The sequence below is a fragment of the Pistacia vera genome, unplaced genomic scaffold, assembly GCF_008641045.1.
Source record: "Pistacia vera cultivar Batoury unplaced genomic scaffold, PisVer_v2 Contig197, whole genome shotgun sequence".
NCBI classification, from domain to species: domain Eukaryota; kingdom Viridiplantae; phylum Streptophyta; class Magnoliopsida; order Sapindales; family Anacardiaceae; genus Pistacia; species Pistacia vera.
In genome coordinates, this window is record NW_022195998.1 from 882,710 (window position 1) to 902,498 (window position 19,789).

The 19,789-nt window shown below is 32.2% G+C and overlaps 1 pseudogene; it reads right to left on the reverse strand.

Moving 5' to 3' along the window:
• Positions 1-317: 317 nt before the first annotated feature.
• LOC116128086 lies at positions 318-1,694 on the reverse strand (annotated as a pseudogene).
• Between the last annotated feature and the right edge of the window lie 18,095 nt (positions 1,695-19,789).

The window sequence follows — 19,789 nt, forward strand, 5'->3', positions numbered from 1 at the left end:
ATTCATGATTTCATCATAAATTCTCATTATTGTGCTGACAGCAGTGAGTAATACTGATCATATATACCAATAAAGAATTAAGTGATGATCATCAAGTATGTACTCACATTTATATAAAATACAGAAATTTGATCGAATAAAACACACCACAAATTCAATATCTAAGTTATATCCCTGCGAATAGGATGTATTACTGAGTAATTTGCAACATTTGCATGAATACTGAAAACAATATAATGGATTCGCCTGCCTTACTAGATAGTGTTATATTCGGAATAACATCAGTGACATGTTTGATATATAATTTTTGAATTCCATTAGAGAACGGATATGGGTGAGTTCGGTTGGGGTGACTTAATAATATCAGCGTCTGGCAAGCTTAGATGAGGCAGAGAGTAATGACTGTAAGTAGAGCTTCCACTTGTCATCTCTTGCATGTTCAGTAATGCTGCAACAGTATTCCTAAATGTACCTTCTGTCACTCTGATTGCTTCTCTTCTTTCTTTTTTCCCTTCTTCTTCTTCAACACTTTCTGAATGAATGGCAAGCGTAAAATCCACCTGTTCGCGTGTCATATTTCTTCAAGATCTTAGCCAACCCTACAAATAAATTAATAGCAAGACTCCAGGTTCAATTGATGCTCAAAATGTTAAAATAGATTAATATTTATGTAAGCGGGGTAAGAGCTGAGTCTGAACGTGCTACCTATGTAATTGATATTGCTGTAATTGACTAAGAGCACCATTTCCCCATGAAAATTCACAATTTCTTTCCTAATCTTCCCCATCTCCTCTCTATAATCAGTCTCTGAAGAATGAGTTCCGTTAGGCCTCCAAGCATCAATCACACCCTGAATCCTATGTTGCAATTCCTGGACACATTTCTTTTTAGTTCATCCTTCTGATTCTTATGACTCGGGTGATTAACCATATTCTTAATTTTAATTATATATATAATTTTATAAATGTAATATTCTAGTCATGGATTTTCATTGACAGTATGTTTTGACCCAAAAATAAATAAATAATTCGGGCAGGTAACGCTGGCCCGTGACAGGCTGTATTGCTTCCGTTACCCAAACTCAACAATCTTTGATCGGTTTCAATTCTCAGGCAACTCTAAAGTCAACCGGTTTCAGAGAAGCCAAAAAAAAAAAATATTTAACTCGTTCTGAATCTTCACATGTATTTAAGAAAACCAAAAAAAAAAAAAAAAAAAAAAAAAAAAATTAATAAATAACAAGACAAACTCATTACCTTATGCTTGATAATTAAGCTTGAAAATTGTATAAAGAATGCATTCAAAGAGATAATTAAGCTTTTCTTCTGTATGGTGAGTGTGAAGAGAAATATTATTTATTCATTCCAGTTATTTGTCCTTGGTAATAATGTATACGTTTTTATTAAAGAGTATAAGAAAGATACGTAGAATAGGTCTAATGTTACACGTACCCCACCAAAGAAAATTTTGATCCACGTGAATCATGAATTCCAAAGAAGCACTTAGATAAAATTTGAAATCCAACACTAAATCACTGATATTTATTATTAGAGTTATCATGCTTTCAAAGTAATGTTACTTTAACAACATAATGTAATAATTTGTGATTTTTTGTCTATTAAAGCAATTCAATGATAGTGACAGATTTAACAGATTATGGGGTCGTATAACCTGAAGAAGCAACATTTGCCCATGTAATACTCTGACATTAATTATTTTGTTCAAAAATCATCATCTTTTTGTCAGTTGTCACAATGTGCGTAATAAGTTATATTAGCCTCACAATTGTTTACTATTTTTCCCTTTCTTCTCGTAATTATACCTCTCTCTGTGAATTATAAAGCACAGTATCACGTCACAGAATTTTCAGTTGCAATTCCCGTCCGCAATAAAAAAAATCTAATTATTGTTTTGGAATCCCAAGTTCAAATGCTGTAAAACTTTTCCCTAATACCACAGAGTTTGTGTTAAAAACGGTAAAGAAATATTCTTCAATGTTTTCGTAAAGCTCAATTTTTAATGTTTTAGAGTGTTTTTCTTTTATCTTTTGTTTTTCAACAGATGAATGATAACATTTATAATTTTATTATTTATATGCCAATAGAAGGTGTATGTCTGGGCCTGCTATTTGATGGGTTACTCTTAACTGACCCGGCTAGAAAAGAACAAATTACTTATCTTAAAGAAGCGAATAACCCCATCTGTATGAGGAAGCTTGACCTAATCCCTTCGATTGACTGAGAAACAGCAACTCAGACAGAATATCTACAGATGACAGCTCCTCTTTGTGGGTAAAGTGACTGGACGTCCAGCTGCTTCCAATATTATATAAAAGGAGAAGACCATCTTAAAAAGCATTGAAGATTTTCAGTAAGACTAGTGTACACCAAGATATAACCAAGAAGGGAAGAATTATAAACAGAGAAATTTTGAAACGGGTTAACATCATGGTCCTAATAGTAAACAATTGTTAACATTTGGTTTTCTTTTCAGAATGCAAATGAATGCATCTATTTTCTCGTTATTCCAAAGTTTTTGATCATGACGTTAGTCTATTGAAGTTTTATTCATGATGGTTGTTTAGTTGGGTTACTTTCATGCGGACTCAGAAAGTAAGAATAAATTTCGGAAATGTTTGAAAGTTAATCGTTCCTTCCATGAAACCACCCAACAATACTTTTAAAAGGTTCATCACGTAAAACAAAGGCGATTATCCGATTACACAAGGTATAGTAAATATACTTGTTCCATTAAAGGACATAAATCAAATGCCACGTTGATACAATCATTCGATATCCAAGACTGGAAAGAACGGTCATCACTCCATTAGAAACTATTGAGTTTCATGGCAATACTTCCAACTTCCGCGTTAAATATTTTTGTCCATTTAATCAAGTCCGTTAAATCCAACAGGATTTGAAAGATTAGGATTAAAGGAACTTTAACGACTTGCATGTCACTGTCCAGACTCACATCTCTAACATGCAGATATGGGAGCGATCGAAGCAATTATTGTCCAAAATATAGGGTCCACTTAGTGAATAAACCGTAATTTTGGGGCCTATTAAAGCACAATACACTCATCACTTCATCATATCTTGAACCAAAATCAAATAGCCAAAGATTAGAATTTGAAAGAAATGATTTTGCCTGGAAGAAACAATGAGGTTAGAGGGGATGGAGAATCTGAAACACAAAAAGCAAATTCAAGTTAGTCGAGTCAAAGTAGGTAAAAGGAGAAATAAAGAGAGTGAGACCAAAGCTGCAAGGCTGCCTGTGTCCCTTCATCACAATTTCCCAAGGTTTGGCTTCTTACTCTCTCATGGAAGATTGCCATTTTATTTTATAATTTTTACCTTCTTTCGTCGTTGTATTGTTAACTAATCACATTCACAGGGAACATTAGTTCGCGGAAGTTGGAATTCTCAACTTCTTTTCTTTAAATTAGTGCCCTCACTCGCATTATTTTTCTATCTTCTAGGGTCTAGTATATATTATTCTTCTCTTGATGTTCATTTCTTAGCATGCCATGAAAGCACTCATCAGTTATGCACGTTTAACCTTGAAAACGTGGTTTATATTCCTTTTACTTACATATTCTTTTAAGCAGTTCTGAAGCTATTTAATTTGTTAATATTTGGCTTAAGCTTCTCCGCTTGAAGCAGATATATTCAATCGGTATCCATGTTTAAAGGTCAATTAATAAATCTTACTTGAACTTAATGTGGGCGAACGTAATCCGATTTATAACCTATTTCTTATATCTCCCCCTGCGTTTTTCCAAGTCAGAAGAATAAAAAAGTTAAAAACACTTACTTTCCTTCTTTGGCATAAAAATAATATTTACCTGTCCTATCAATCATCATGCGTCAGTTGGGCTTGGAGTTTCAAACTTTTATCAACAAATCACAAGGGCTAAATTTGGCTAGAGCCCAGAGTTTTGTCCTTTACCTATTAGAGAATTATACATTGGCTAAAGTTGTATATATTTTGTTTAAAGTTTGAAAAGCTAACCGATCTGTTTTATTTTGACAGTTTAACAGGTGAGCAAGCATCAATTCCTCTGACCGGCATTATGTGATATTCTTATTCTTAATACCAGTGATGATTGGGCTGCTCCAAGTGGACTGTCAGAGCAAAAATGTATCTCCATTTGATACATACCCTATCAATTATGGGTTTTTGCAGCAACTTGTATTTATTGTGTGGGACTTGCTACTAATTTGGAATTACAAAATCATCATACACTTACTTAAAATCATTAGCCAAGTTACTTTGAGTTCAGTGCTCTTGCTTCAGTTCACTAGCATCGGTTTTGGTCCCACCTTTATTGGATGGCTTATTTTCTTATGGACTATATTGCCTGTTACGCTAGCTAAGACTTACTAAAACAGATTATGAATGGCTCAACAAAGAACATAATACCCTTTTTATGTGTCGTGTCAGATTTAACACTATGGGAATGCCTCACCATTGAAGAAGCAACATTTGCCTACTACAATAATTTCAGTTGTTTGAATCTCGCTTTAATCTTAGAGGAATGTTCTTGAAGTTGTTGTGTTCTCTCTTGTTATTATTAGACAAGTATATTAGGCTTGTGGCAAATCTACTTGTAACCATATATCAATGAAATATATATCCTCTTATCTTTGGCATTATGTCAAGAATTGTGTCTTCCCCTTTAGAGATGTATATATAAGCCCGCTTTCTTAAAAAAATATTACCTATCTCTTTTTCTAATGTCTAAATATAAATTTTATAAATACCAAAATATATGATGCAAGGATCCTAATTCTTTCTCCCATATTCCTCATTTAAAATGATATACCTTTATTAAATTAATTTATCTTGTATATGCCAATGCCACATTTATTATTTATCATGAAAATTTGAGGACAGAGCATGAAATATGTAATTTATTTTGATGATTTTATGAGATAAAAGATAATTAATATTCTGCTTATTTTGTAAAAAAAGTTATAGATGTAGTATTTTCTTCTCCCATTCTCTTTACACATATTGTAATGATATTAACAATAATTTATTAAAAAAAAAAAAAGAAAGAGAAACGAAAAGGGTGAAAATAATCCTATTTAATTCAATATAACTAGTTCTCTGTAACCCCGGATCTTTATTAAAGCAAATCTCTATATCTTTCTCTCTCTGGAAGAATGACGTTATCTCTCTGCTGCAATACCCGTCTGCAACAATTTTCTTTTACATACGAAGAAATTTGTCCATTGACTGGTGATATAAATTAAGGTTCGCATGGGCATATTGATTTCTTTTTGTTCATTCCATCTATAGTTTGAAATCTATCAAACAACAGCCATCTAAGCTTGATAAGCGAAGTTGGAAAATCTAAGACCAACACGCAGATTAAGAGTTATAGATTGATAATAGCTAGAAGGGAAAATAGATCAGAGAGTGAGATCAAAGTCGCAAGCTGCACGTGTTCTCTTCATCACAACCTGGCAACGTTTAGCGTGTAATTACTACTCTCTCAAGGGACATTGTCATTGTCTTTTAATAATTTTTCACCCTGTTAATACTTTATGATAATTACAGTATCTCCGAATTCCGAATTCTCAACTTCCTAACTTTAGTTAATTACTCGTCCCAGTCTCATTATCTTATTCACTTCCAGTACTTCGAACTTTCTTCATTTTGTTTCATTTTTATTTTATGCCTCCACCCGTGTGTTCTTATAAACTTAATTTCAACAATTTGCTTATCGTTTTATAGCATGCCTTTGAAGTACTCATTTGTTATGCACGTATTCACCTTGAAAAAGTGGTTTTAATTCCTCTTAACCTGTAACTTACATTTTCTTTCATGCATGCATGCATGATGCATCTTGTTTCTGTCTGCTTTTATGATTATTATTTCGAGCCAGCTCGAAATCCTGACATTAACTGGATGTTTACATTGAATCATCCTTATGCATGTTTAAGGAGTCATTGTAAATAGTCTTTACCTGAACTTGATGGTGCACGTATTCGGAATTCATCCTTATGGTTTTTTAAAAGTTAAAGATTCTACTGACTTAGAATCAATGATACACACACACGCACAAAAAAAAACAAATTCTTGTCTTATATGTCGCTGAGAAATAATTACACATTCTTGTCTCACTCCTTATTCCCTGAATTCAAGATTGTGAGGTACGTGATTTGCTGAATCCAATCAAATCAATTGTTGTGATGTGGCAATTGACCGTGAAAGTCAAATTATAACTTGGGTGTCAAGTTATTTGTTAAAGACTAAAGTAATTTTCTTTTTATCTTCATAAACCTAATGTAAATTAGGTTTTGCTCAGTTTTTATTCTCGAGCTTTCTCTCTTGGTAAAGAGAGAGAAAGTTGTTACGAATCGGATGTGCTAGAACACCTAAGATCTGATGGAATCAAACGATGGTGGTAGGTCTTAGCTGTATTTTCTGTTTTGCCTCTCTTTTGTGTATATATCTGTCATCGATTCTAGTTATTTGGTATGGTGTATGAGAGGTGAGGACATATGGGTTTTATGGGTGTCGTACAGGGGTTTATCTGTGTTTTACTGTGTAAAGAAGTGAGCGTAAATCTCTGTAAGTTTCTCTTTTCTCATAATAAATGTTTCCTTATTGCCCTGAAGAGTATATAGGTAATCCGTGTGATTACCAAACCCACTACAAATTGTGTGTCTCTCTTATTATTTGCTTTACTTATTGTTCATATTAATTGTATTTTTCTGCTGCTTGGATTATTGTACTGTTTGTTCGTTTTGGTCTCAATTTGCAACTCAATATCAATTAATTTTCTTTTTGAAATTAAACTCTTTTCAGTTGGCAATAATCAATTCATGATTTCATCATAAATTCTCATTATTGTGCTGGCAGCAGTGGGAATACTGTCAATATATACCATAAAGAATTAAGTGATGATCATCAAGTTTGTACTCACAATATATATTAATATTACAGAAATTTGATCGAATAAAAACACCCACAAATTCAATATCAAGTTACTCCCTGCGATAGGATGTATTACTGAGTAATTTGCAACTATTGCATGAATACTGAAACATAATAGTCCAATTAGTTAGTCATCATGCGTCAGTTGGGCTTGAGTCTTGAAACTTTTCTCAACGAAAATCACATGGGCTAGAATTGGGCTTGAACCCATCAGTTTTTTTGCATCACCTATTATAAGATTGAAAACATGGGCTAAAGTTGTATATATTCTTTATTTTATTTAAAATTTAAAAAGCTTAACCAGTCTGTTTTATTTTGACAGTTTTCCAGGTGAGCAACCATCCATTTCCTCTAACCTGCATCATATGATATTCTTATTCTTAATACCAGTGATGATTGGGCTGCTCCAAGTGGAATATCAGAACAAAAATGTACCTCCATTTGATATTCACCCTATCAATATGTGGGTATTTTTGGCTGCCACTTGTATTTATTGTGTTGGACTTGCTACTAATTTGGAATCATATAATTATCCTACAACTTGTTCTAAAATCATTAGCCATCTTATTATCAATTCAGGTGCTCTTGCTTCAATCACACTAGCATCGGTTTTGGTCTCGGGTTTAATTGGATGGCTTATCTTATGCTTATGGATCATTTTACCTATTACGCTAACTAGACACTTACTAAAATATATTTATGAATGGCTTAAACACAGAATATACGATATCATTTCTACGGACCGTGTCAAATTTAACAAATTATGGGAATGTCTCACATTGAAAAAGCAACATCTGCCCATTACAACAATTTGTGCTGTTTGAGTTTTGTTTTATTCTTACTGTAATATTTCTTGAAGAATTGTTGTGTTGTCTCTTGTTATTATTAGACAAGTATATTTGTCTCATGACAATGTCACTTGTAATCTATAAATGAAATATATCCTCTTATCTTTTGCATTATATCAAGTGGTTTTGATAATTAAATTATTTAACAAAGTTGGTCACCATAGATAGAGTAATTACCGACGATAATTTTAAATAAAAAGAAGTATCCATTTCTTAATTTACTCAAGCAACAATACCATTTTTTAGGTAGTTTTGTAGCTAAAAACAGTCAAGATATCAATAATTTTAAGTTATAATAGCAAAAACAACAAAAAGCTAAAACTGAATGAAACCATGAACTCAGTTTTATTAATGGGTGATGATTGACGCAAACATAATTTACGTGAGATTTTCACGTTAAAAGTAGCATTTATATCAAGTATTCTAGTAGAAACCTTGATTTCAAACGTTTCTTCGAGTTGTATTTTCATAATTTCCAACTAATTCTCAACAATCAATCATATCTTTCAAAGGGCTAGAAACCATAATATAAACGAATATACCGAACGTTGAGGTTGAGCAATCAAGGACCTCCTCAAGAATACTCCTCATCAAATGATTCAAATCCTTTTCTTAAATCAGATTGTTTTGAGAGACAATAAGAGAAATGAGAAATTAGAAAACGAATAAAGAGGACGAAAAGTTATTGATTTTTATACTGGGGAATTGTTTTGGGCTTGTTGTTTGGAACATACAAAAATATCAATCGTTCTCCTTTTCTGATGTCTAAAAAGACATTATTTATCATGAAATATTTTACATATCAAATTAACAACCTTGCAAGGTTTAGCACCTTCCTTTCAGATTGGAGACTAGTTGCCGTCTTTTAATTTACAATTCCCATTGTATTACTTATAACTTCTAGTTATTTTCATTTTCTGATTTGTTAATTTTTGCTTCTAATTTTATGTGCTTCCCTTAACAATGCCTTCTGCTAAACTTTGAATAATTTTATTGTCTTTCCTTTATGTCTGACCTTTTAGCATTTCACTGGCAGGGTATAGCCATTAACCACTGAACCGAAAACATGGCTCCTTTGTCAATAATTGCATTGCATATAAATAAAGAAAAAAAACAAAAAATCAGCTCTGAACATTTCGAATAGTTTTCAGAACCTTATGGTGTTCATGTTTACGATGTAATCATTGTTTTAGTGCCACAATATATTCGAACTTTGGGAAGCAAAACTATCTAAACTATTATTGTTTTATACCTCGTTTTCTTTTTTTATGTTTATTTTTTAAGCATGAATTAATTTATATAACAAATCTATATGAATTCAAAAATTATTTTTTATTAAACATTCTTAAATCATATAAAATTCTAGTTCTTTTCCCGTAAGGAGAGAATACTCTCCGGTTGTCTCTGCAACTTAAACGTTATTTTATGCATGTAACACTCCTTTAGTCTTGATTCTTAAACTATTTGTTTACGTTCTCGTCTAAGCTTTCGGTAGAACTTTTGTTTTTTGTTTTATTATTTTTACTTTTGTGATGTTTTGTATAGGGCCACTGATTAATATGTTAATCCTTAGCCATGACATTCTCACCACCGGTGCTCTTGCTTCAGTCTTGCTTGCATCACTTTTGTTCTTGTGTTTATTTGGATGGCTTTGTTTATGCTTATGAGCCATTTTGCCTGTTATGCTAGCTAGCCATTTGATTAAACATATTTATGAATGCCTTAAACACGGAACTAACAAAACAATTTCCCTTGCAAGTGACAGATTTAACAGATTATGGGGTCGTATAACCTTGAAGAAGCAACATTTGCCCATGTAATACTCTGACGATTAATTATTTTGTTCCAAAAAATCATCATCTTTTTGTCAGTTGTCACAATGTGCGGTAATAAAGTTATATTAGCCTCACAATTTGTTTACTATTTTTCCCTTTCTCGTTAATTATAACTCTCTCTGTGAATTATAAAGCACAGTATCACGTTCAGAATTTTCAGTTGCAATTCCCGTCCGCAATAAAAAAAAAATCTAATTATTGTTTTGGAATCCCGAAGTTCAAATGCTGTAAAACTTTTTCCTAATACCACAGAGTTTGTGTTAAAAACGGTAAGAAAATATTCTTCAATGTTTTCGTGAAAGCATCAATTTTTAATGTTTGTAGAGTTGTTTTCTTTTATCTTTTGTTTTTCAACAGATGAAATGATAACATTTATAATTTTATTATTTATATGCCAATAGAAGGTGTATGTCTGGGCCTGCTATTTGATGGGTTGACTTCTTAACTGACCCGGCTAGAAAAGAAACAATTTACTTATCTTAAAGAAGCGAAATAACCCCATCTGTATGAGGAAGCTTGACCTAATCCCTTCGATTGACTGAGAAACAGCAACTCAGACAGAATATCTACAGATGACAGCTCCTCTTTGCTGGGTAAAGGTAACTGGACGTCCAGCTGCTTCCAATAGTATATAAAAAGGAGAAGACCATCTTAAAAAGCATTGAAGATTTTCAGTAAGACTAGTGTACACCAGATATTAACCAAGGAAGGGAAGAATATATAAAACAAGAGAAATTTTGAAACGGGTTAACATCATGGTCCTAATTAGTAAACAAGTGTTAACATTTGGTTTTTCTTTTCAGAATGCAAATGAATGCATCTATTTTCTCGTTATTCCAAAGTTTTTGAATCATGACGTTAGTCTATTGGAAAGGTTTTATTCATGATGGTTGTTTAGTTGGGGTTACTTTCATGCGGACTCAGAAAGTAAGAAGATAAATTTAGGAAATGTTTGAAAGTTAATCGTTCCTTCCATGAAACCACCCAACAATACTTTTAAAAGGTTCATCACGTAAAACAAAAGGCGATTATCCGATTACACTAAGGTATAGTGAAATATACTTGTTTCCATTAAAGGGACAATAATCAAATGCCACGTTAGATACAATCATTCGATATCCAAGACTGGAAAGAACTGTCATCACTCCATTAGAAACTATTTGAGTTTCATGGCAATACTTCCAACTTCCGCGTTAAATATTTTTGTCCATTTAATCAAGTCCGTTAAATCCAACAGGATTTGAAAGATTAGGATTTAAAGGAACTTTAACGACTTGCATGTCACTGTCTCAGGACTCACATCTCTAACATGCAGAATATGGGGAGCGATTCGAAGCAATTATTTGTCCAAAATATAGGGTCCACTTAGTGAATAAACCGTAATTTTGGGGCCTATTAAAGCACAATACACTCATCACTTCATTCATATCTTGAACCAAAATCAAATAGCCAAAGATTAGAATTTGAAAGAAATGATTTTGCCTGGAAGAAACAATGAGGTTAGAGGGGATGGAGAATCTGAAACACCAAAAAGCAAATTCAGAGTTAGTCGAGTCAAAGTAGGTAAAAGGGAGAATAAGAAGAGAGTGAGACCAAAGCTGCAAGGCTGCCTGTGTCCTCTTCATCACAATTTCCCAAGGTTTGGCTTCTTACTCTCTCATGGAATATTGCCATTTTATTTTATAATTTTTACCTTCTTTCGTCGTTGTATTGTTAACTAATCACATTCACAGGGAACATTAGTTCGCGGAAGTTGGAATTCTCAACTTCTTTTCTTTAATTAATTAGTGCCCTCACTCGCATTATTTTTCTTCACTTCTAGGGTTCTAGTAATATTATTCTCTCTTCGGACTTCATTTCTTAGCATGCCATGAAAGCACTTATCAGTTATGCACGTATTAACCTTGAAAACGTGGTTTATATTCCTTTTTACTTACATATTCTTTTAAGCAGTTCTGAAGCTATTTAATTTGTTAATATTTTTGCTTAAGCTTCTCCTTGCTTGAAGCAGATATATTCAATCGGTATCCATGTTTAAAAGGTCAATTAAATAAATCTTACTTGAACTTAATGGTGGGTGAACGTAATCCGATTTATTAACCTATTTCTTATATCTTCCCTGCGTTTTTCCAAGTCAGAAGAATAAAAAAGTTAAAACACTTACTCGGTTCCTTCTTTCGGCATAAAAATAATATTTACCTGTCCTATCAATCATCATGCGTCAGTTGGGCTTGAGTCTTCAAACTTTTTATCAACAAAAATCACACAGGGGCTAAAGTTTGGCTAAGCCCAAGTTTTGTCCTTTACCTATTATGAGAATATATCATTGGCTAAAGTTGTATATATATTTTGTTTAAAGTTTGAAAAGCTTAACCGATCTGTTTTAATTTGACAGTTTAACAGGTGAGCAAGCATCAAATCCTCTGACCGGCAATGTGATATTCTTTTCTTAATACCAGTGATGATTGGGCTGCTCCAGTGGACTGTCAGAGCAAAAATGTATCTCCATTTGATACATACCCTATCAATTGTGGGTTTTTTTAGCAGCAACTTGTATTTATTGTGTGGGACTTGCTACTAATTGGGAATTACAAAATCTCATCCACTTACTTTAAAATCATTAGCCAAGTTACTTTGAGTTCAGGTGCTCTTGCTTCAGTTACACTAGCATCGTTTTTGGTCCCACCTTTAATTGGATGGCTTATTTTCTCTTATGGACTATATTGCCTGTTACGCTAGCTAGAGACTTACTAAAACAGATTTATGAATGGCTAAACACAAAACATACAATACCCTTTTTATGTGTCGTGTCAGATTTAACACATATGGGAATGCCTCACATTGAAGAAACAACATTTGCCTACTACAATAATTTCAGTTGTTTGATCTGGCTTTAATCTTAGAGGAATGTTCTTTGAAAAGTTGTTGTGTTCTCTCTTGTTATTATTAGACAAGGATATTAGGCTTGTGGCAATATCACTTGTAACCAATATCAATGAAATATATATCCTCTTATCTGTGCATTATGTCAAGAATTGGGTCTTCCCTTAGAGATGTATATATAAGCCCCTTTCTTAAAAAATATACCTATTCTCTTTTTCTAATGTCTAAATATTAAATTTTATAAATACCCAAATATATGATGCAAGGATCCTAATTCTTTCTCCCATATTCCCTCATTTAAAATGAATACCTTTATTAAATTAATTTATCTTGTAATGCCAATGCCACATTTATTATTTATCATGAATTTGAGGACAGAGGATGAAAATATTTATTTTGATGAATTTATGAGATAAAAGATAAATTAATATTCTCTTATTTTGTAAAAAAAGTTATAGATGTGTATTATTCTATCTCCCATTCTCTTTACACGAATTGTGATGATATTATACAAATTTATTAAAAAAAAAAGAAAAAGAGAAACAAAAGGGTGAAAATAATCCTATTTATTCATATATACTAGTTCTCTGTAAACAGGATCTTTATTAAAGCAATCTCTAATCTTTCTCTCTCTCTGAAAATGACGTTATCTTTCTCTGCTGCAATACCCGTCTGCAACAATTTTCTTTTACATCGAAGAAATTTGTCCTTGACTGGTGATATAAATTAAGGTTCGCATGGCATATTGATTTCTTTTTTCATTCCATCTATAGTTTGAAATCTATCAAACAAAGCCATCTAAGCTTGATAAGCGAAGTTGGAAAATCTGACACCAACACGCAGATAAGATTAATAGATTGATAATAGCTAGAAGGGAAAATAAGATCAGGAGAGTGAGATCAAAGTCGCAAAGCTGCACGTGTTCCTTCATCACAACCTGGCAACGTTTAGCGTGTAATTACTATACTCTCTCAAGGGACATTGTCACTGTCTTTTATAATTTTTACACTGTTTAATACTTTTATGATAATTACAGTATCTCCGAATTCCGAATTCTCAACTTCCTACATTAGTTAATTACTCGTCCAGTCTCATTATTCTTATTCACTTCCATTACTTCTGAACTTTCTTCATTTTGTTTTGATTTTATTTTTGCCTCCACCCTGTGTTCTTATAACTTAATTTCAACAATTTGCTTATCGTTTTTAGCATCCTTTGAAGCACTCTTTTTTATGCACGTATTACCTTGAAAAATGGTTTTTAATTCCTCTTAACCTGTAACTTACATTTTCTTTCATGCATGCATGATGCATCTTGTTTCTTTGCTTTATGATTATTATTTCGAGCCCAGCTCGAAATCTCTGATCATTAACGGTATGTTTACATTGAATTCATCCTTATCATGTTTAAGGAGTCATTGTAAATGTCTTTACCTGAACTTGATGGTGCACGTATTCGGATTCATCCTTATGGTGTTTTAAAGTTAAAGGATTCTACTGACTTAGAATCAATGATACACCACACCACAAAAGAAAAAAAAAAAAAACAAATTCTTTCTTATATGTCGCTGAGAAATAATTACACATTCTTGTCTCAATCCTTATTCCCATGAATTCAGATTTGGTAGGTACGTGATTTGTTATCCATTCAAATCAATTGTTGTGATGTGCAATTGACCGTGAAAGTCAAATTATAACTTGGGTGTCAAAGTTATTTGTTAAAGACTAGGTAATTTGTCTTTTTATTCTTCAATAAACCTAATGTAAATTAGGTTTGTTCATTTTTATTCTCGAGCTTTCTCTCTTGGTAAAGAGAGAAGTTGTTACGAATCGGATGTGCATACCTAAGATCTTTATGAAATCAAACGATGGTGGTAGGTCTTACTGTATTTTCTTTTGCCTTCTCTTGTGTATATATCTTCATCGTTTCTAGTTATTTGGTATGGTGTATGAGAGTGAGGACATTGGGTTTTATGGTGTCGTACAGAGGGGTTTTACCTTGTGTAAAGAAGTAAGCGTAAATCCCTATAGGTTTCTCTTTTCTCATAAATGTGTCCTTATTGCCCTGAAGAGTGGATATAGGTAATCCGTGTGATTACCAAACCACTACAAATTGTGTGTCTCTCTTTATTATTTTGCTTTACTTATTGTTCTATTAATTGTATTTTTCTGCTGCTTGGATTATTGTACTGTTTGTTCGTTTTTGGTCTCAATTTGCAACATCAATATCAATTAATTTTTTTTTTTTTTGAAATTAAACTCTTTTAGTTGGGCAATAATCAATTCATGATTTCATCATAAATTCTCATTATTGTGCTGCGCAGCAGTGAGTAATACTGATCATATACCATAAAAATTAAGTGATGATCATCAAGTTGTACTCACATTTATATTAATAAATTACAGAAATTTGATCGAATAAAAACACCCACAATTCATATCTAAGTTACTCCCTGCGATAGATGTATTACTGAGTAATTTGCAACTATTGCATGAATACTGAAAACATATATATGGATTCGCCTGGCACTTCTAGATAGTTTATCGGACATCACATCAGTGACATGTTTGATATAAATTTTGAATTCCATTAGAGAACGGATATGGGTGAGTTCGTTGGGGTGACTTAATAATATCACGTCTGGCAAGCTTAGAGAGGCAAGAGTAATGACTGTAGTAGAGCTTCCACTTTCATCTCTTGCATGTTCAGTAATGCTGCAACAGTATTCCTAAATGTACCTTCTGTCACTCTGATTGCTTCTCTTCTTTCTTTTTTCCCTTCTTCTTCTTCAAACTTTCTGATGAATGGCAAGCGTAAAATCCACCTGTTCGCGTGTCATATTCTTCAAGATCTTAGCCAACCCTACAAATAAATTAATAGCAAGACTCAGTTCAATTGATGCTCAAAATGTTAAAATAGATTAATATTTATGTAAGCGGGGTAAGAGCTGAGTCTGACGTGCTACCTATGTAATTGATATTGCTGTAATTGACTAAGAGCACCCATTTCCCCATGAAAATTCACATTTCTTTCCTAATCTTCCCCATCTCCTCTCAAACAGTCTCTGAAGAATGAGTTCCGTTGGCCTCCAAGCTCAATCACACCCTGAATCCTATGTTGCAATTCCTGGACACATTTCTTTTAGTTCATCCTTCTGATTCTTATGACTCGGGTGATTAACCATATTCTTATTTTAATTATATATATAATTTATAAATGTATATTCTAGTCATGGATTTTCATTGACAGTATGTTTGACCCAAAAATAAATAATAATTCGGGCAGGTAACGCTGGCCCGTGACAGGCTGTATTGCTTCGGTTACCCAAACTCAACATCTTTGATCGGTTTCAATTCTCAGGCAACTCTAAAGTCAACCGGTTTCAGAGAAGCCAAAAAAAAAAAAAAAAAAAAAAAAAAAAAAAAAAAAAACAAGACAACCATTACCTTATGCTTGTAATTAAGCTTGAAAATTGTATAAAGAATGCATTCAAAGAGATAATTAAGCTTTTCTTCTGTATGGTGAGTGTGAAGAGAAATATTATTTATTCATTCCATTTATTTGTCCTGGTATATTGTATACGTTTTTATTAAAGAGTATAAGAAAGATACGTAGAATAGGTCTAATGTTAACGTACCCCACCAAAGAAAATTTTGATCCCCGTGAATCATGAATTCCAAGAAGCACTTAGATAAAATTTGAAACCAACACTAAATCACTGATATTTATATTAGAGTTATCATGCTTTCAAAGAATGTTACTTTAACAACATAATTTATAATTTGTGATTTTTGTCTATTAAGCAATTCAATGATTAAGAGATATGTAACGCATTTTGTAGTATTTTGCAATGCTTTTACGAATAATACTATATATATAATTTTCCTGATATGTTTATTAGAGTTATCATGCTTTCAAATTAATGTTACTTTAACACTAATGTAATAATTTTTGTTTTTTGTCTATTAACAATTCAATGATTAGGAGATTATGTAACGCATTTTGTAGTATTTTGCAATGCTTTTTACGAATAATCCTATATATATATTTTTCCTGATATGTATTATGAGTTATCATGCTTTCAAATTATGTGACTTTCACCACATAATGTAATAATTTGTGATTTTTTGTCTATTAAAGCAATTCAATGATTAAGAGATTATGTAACGCATTTTGTAGTATTTTGCAATGCTTTTTACGAATAATACTATATATATAATTTTCCTATACAAACCGACATGTTATACTATGATTAAATGATTTAAATTTAAATAAACAATATGTTAAGCATGTAAAAATTATCACATAATTTATATGATTGATTTTTATATATATAACATTATTTTTTTTATGTATATATGCTTTTCACTTTTTATGTGAGGTTTCTCCTGTTGAGCTATTGATTGATGATGACATTACGTAAGTATATTGTTCTACTTTTAAAAGTGTTATTAACTAAAGTTACTTTGGACAAATTAAAGCGACAAAAATTGATATTTATTTGAGCTCATTTTTTAAGCTAATCAATCTTTCCATGAACGCATCCAAAAACTTTATTGATTAATTACGTCCAAACTTGGCAGATTATAACTAATTCTCTAATAATCAAATTCAACATCAATAATTACGGCTTCTTGAAGAGATTCTAGTATTCATTATTCACTGGAACTCTTTACCACACTTCCATTTTTTACAACTCACCTTCTTCTGCTTTCTCACATTTCAGTCTGAAGTCTCCGAGGCACCCACATGAGAAGAGACAGTGCCCATTCTGTGCACTATCATTGGGCGTATTAAATCAAATTCTGCTTGTTAATTGATTCATATCTTAAACCCGAACCTCATAGAGGGAGAATATATCTAAGAAAGTGAAGTTAATACAAAGAAACAATTGCTAAGCCTCCAATAGCCAAAGCAACCACGTGGAAACAACCATGAGCCATACCAACCCTCCTAAATTTTCTCTTTTACCTTTAAATAATCAAATATCATTTTTTTTATACAACTTGCTTCCATTTAAGGACCTGAAAATCCAAAACCCAACTTTTATACCATGTTTAAAAGTATTCTACTCGCTGTCCCAGGCCTTTTATACATATCACTGTCAAATCCTTGAGCGAGTATGATATAATTATAAGCTCCTTTTTTTTAAACCCTCAATTTTCAAACCACCTATGACAAAGTCTAGCTGATTTTCTACTTAAATTATTATTTTCTTATGTAATGACATTAATGTTTGTTAAAAAATATAAGGTTATTTTGTTTTATTGTTTATTAAGGGTAGAATAATCTTTCTAGTTTCCTTTGTTTAGCCTATATATAGTCTCTTTGTTTATGATCAATTTTTTTCCCGCGTTTACTTGGATGGTTTTGTTTATGTTTATGGGCTGTTTTGTCTATTGCGCTAGCTAGAAATTTGATTAAACATATTTATGAATGCCTCAAACACAGAAATAGAAAAACAGTTTCCTTTGCAAGTGACAGATTAATAGATTATGGGGTCGTCTTACCTTGAAAAAGCAACATTTGCCCATGCAATACTCTAATGATCAATTATTCTATTCCCAAAACCATAATCTCTCTGTCACAATTTACAGTAATAAAATTATATTAGCCTCACAATTTGTTTACTAATCTTCCTCTTCTCCTCCTTAATTGTAGTCTATCTCTGTGAATCATAAATCACAGTGTTACGCTCAGAATTTTCAGTTGCAATTCCCATCCGCAATAAAAATAAAAATCGAACTATGGTTTTTGGAATCCAAAAGTTCAAATGCTGTAAAACTCTTTCCTATACCACAGAGTTGTATACTAAATCAGCTCTATCAAATAATTTATTCTGTGTTATTAGTTTTTCATCTACATATTTAGTTACAAATAAAATATGATAGAGAAATATGCATTACTGATTATAGAAACAAGGTTTTCTTTTATCTTTTGTTTTTGAACAGATGAAATGATAAACATTTATAATTTTATATGCCAATAGAAGGTGGATACGTGGGCCTGGTATTTGATTGGTTGGCTTCTTAACTTTATCTCAAAGAAGTGAAATTACCCTAATCTATATGAAGAAGCTGCTTAACCTAATCCCCTCGATTGACTGAGGAACAGCCAACTCAGACAGAAGGATAGACTAATTTATATCTACAGGTGACAGCTCTTCTTTGCTGGGTAAAGGTAACTGGATGTCCAGCTGCTTCCAAGAGTATATAAAAAGGAGAACACCATCTCAAAAGGCATTGAAGATTTTCAGTAAAACTAGTGTACACCAGATATTAACCAAGGGAAGAATATATAAAACAAAAGGAATTTTGAAATGGGTTAACATTATGGTCCTAATTAGTAAACAAGTGTTAACATTCGGTTTTTCATTTCAGAATCCAAATGAATGCATTTATTTTCCCTTGATTCCAAAGAAATATCTTAAAACTGAATGGGAATTTGGAAATATTGGAAGCAGAACTTCAACAATGAGGTGGAAACCAACACCGCGAGTTTGTCAGATAGCTGTTGTTGAATATTTGACATTGATCTCTTCTTTACTGATTGGAAAGCTGTCCAAAAGTTTTTGATTCATGACGTTAGTCTATGGTAAAGTTTTTTATTCGTGATAGGTGTTTAGCTGGAGTTGGTGTGGACTCAAAAAGTAAGAAAATTAATTCAGGAAATGTTTGAAAGTTAAATTGTTCCTTCCATGAAAGCACCCACAAAACTTTCAGGTTCACACTGGAATTAAACTTGGTAGATTACACTAAGGTAGGGGCGGACCCACATGGGGTCACGTGGGGTCAAGTGACCCCACTTGGGTTTTATTTTTATTTTTTAAATTTTTTTCAACTTTGCCTGTAATAAAACTAAATTACAAAATTACGGTAAAGTAAATTAATTAAAAATTTTGACTTTCTCTAATAATATCTTTCCCTTTTTTTTTTTTTTTTTTTACTCAATCCCGACTTTTTCTCTAATCCCAACTTTTCTCTTGCCTCTCCGATTCCTATTTTTCTCTTCTCCAGCCCCACCAACGTGCTCCACCACTTAATTGAAGAATGGTCAGTGCTTACTAATCTCTTTTAGCAGTAAAGAATATTTGTTGATTTCTTTTTTTTTACTTGTTCAATTATTGAGTTTATTTAATTAATTTCATTTAAGTTCTTTAAAATGTCTTTATAATTGATATCTATGGGTAATTTTGATTGCTTTCACTGTTTCTTCAAGCACACATAGAATTTTTTTTTTTTTTTTTTTTGCATAATGGTGAGGTTGTTGGCA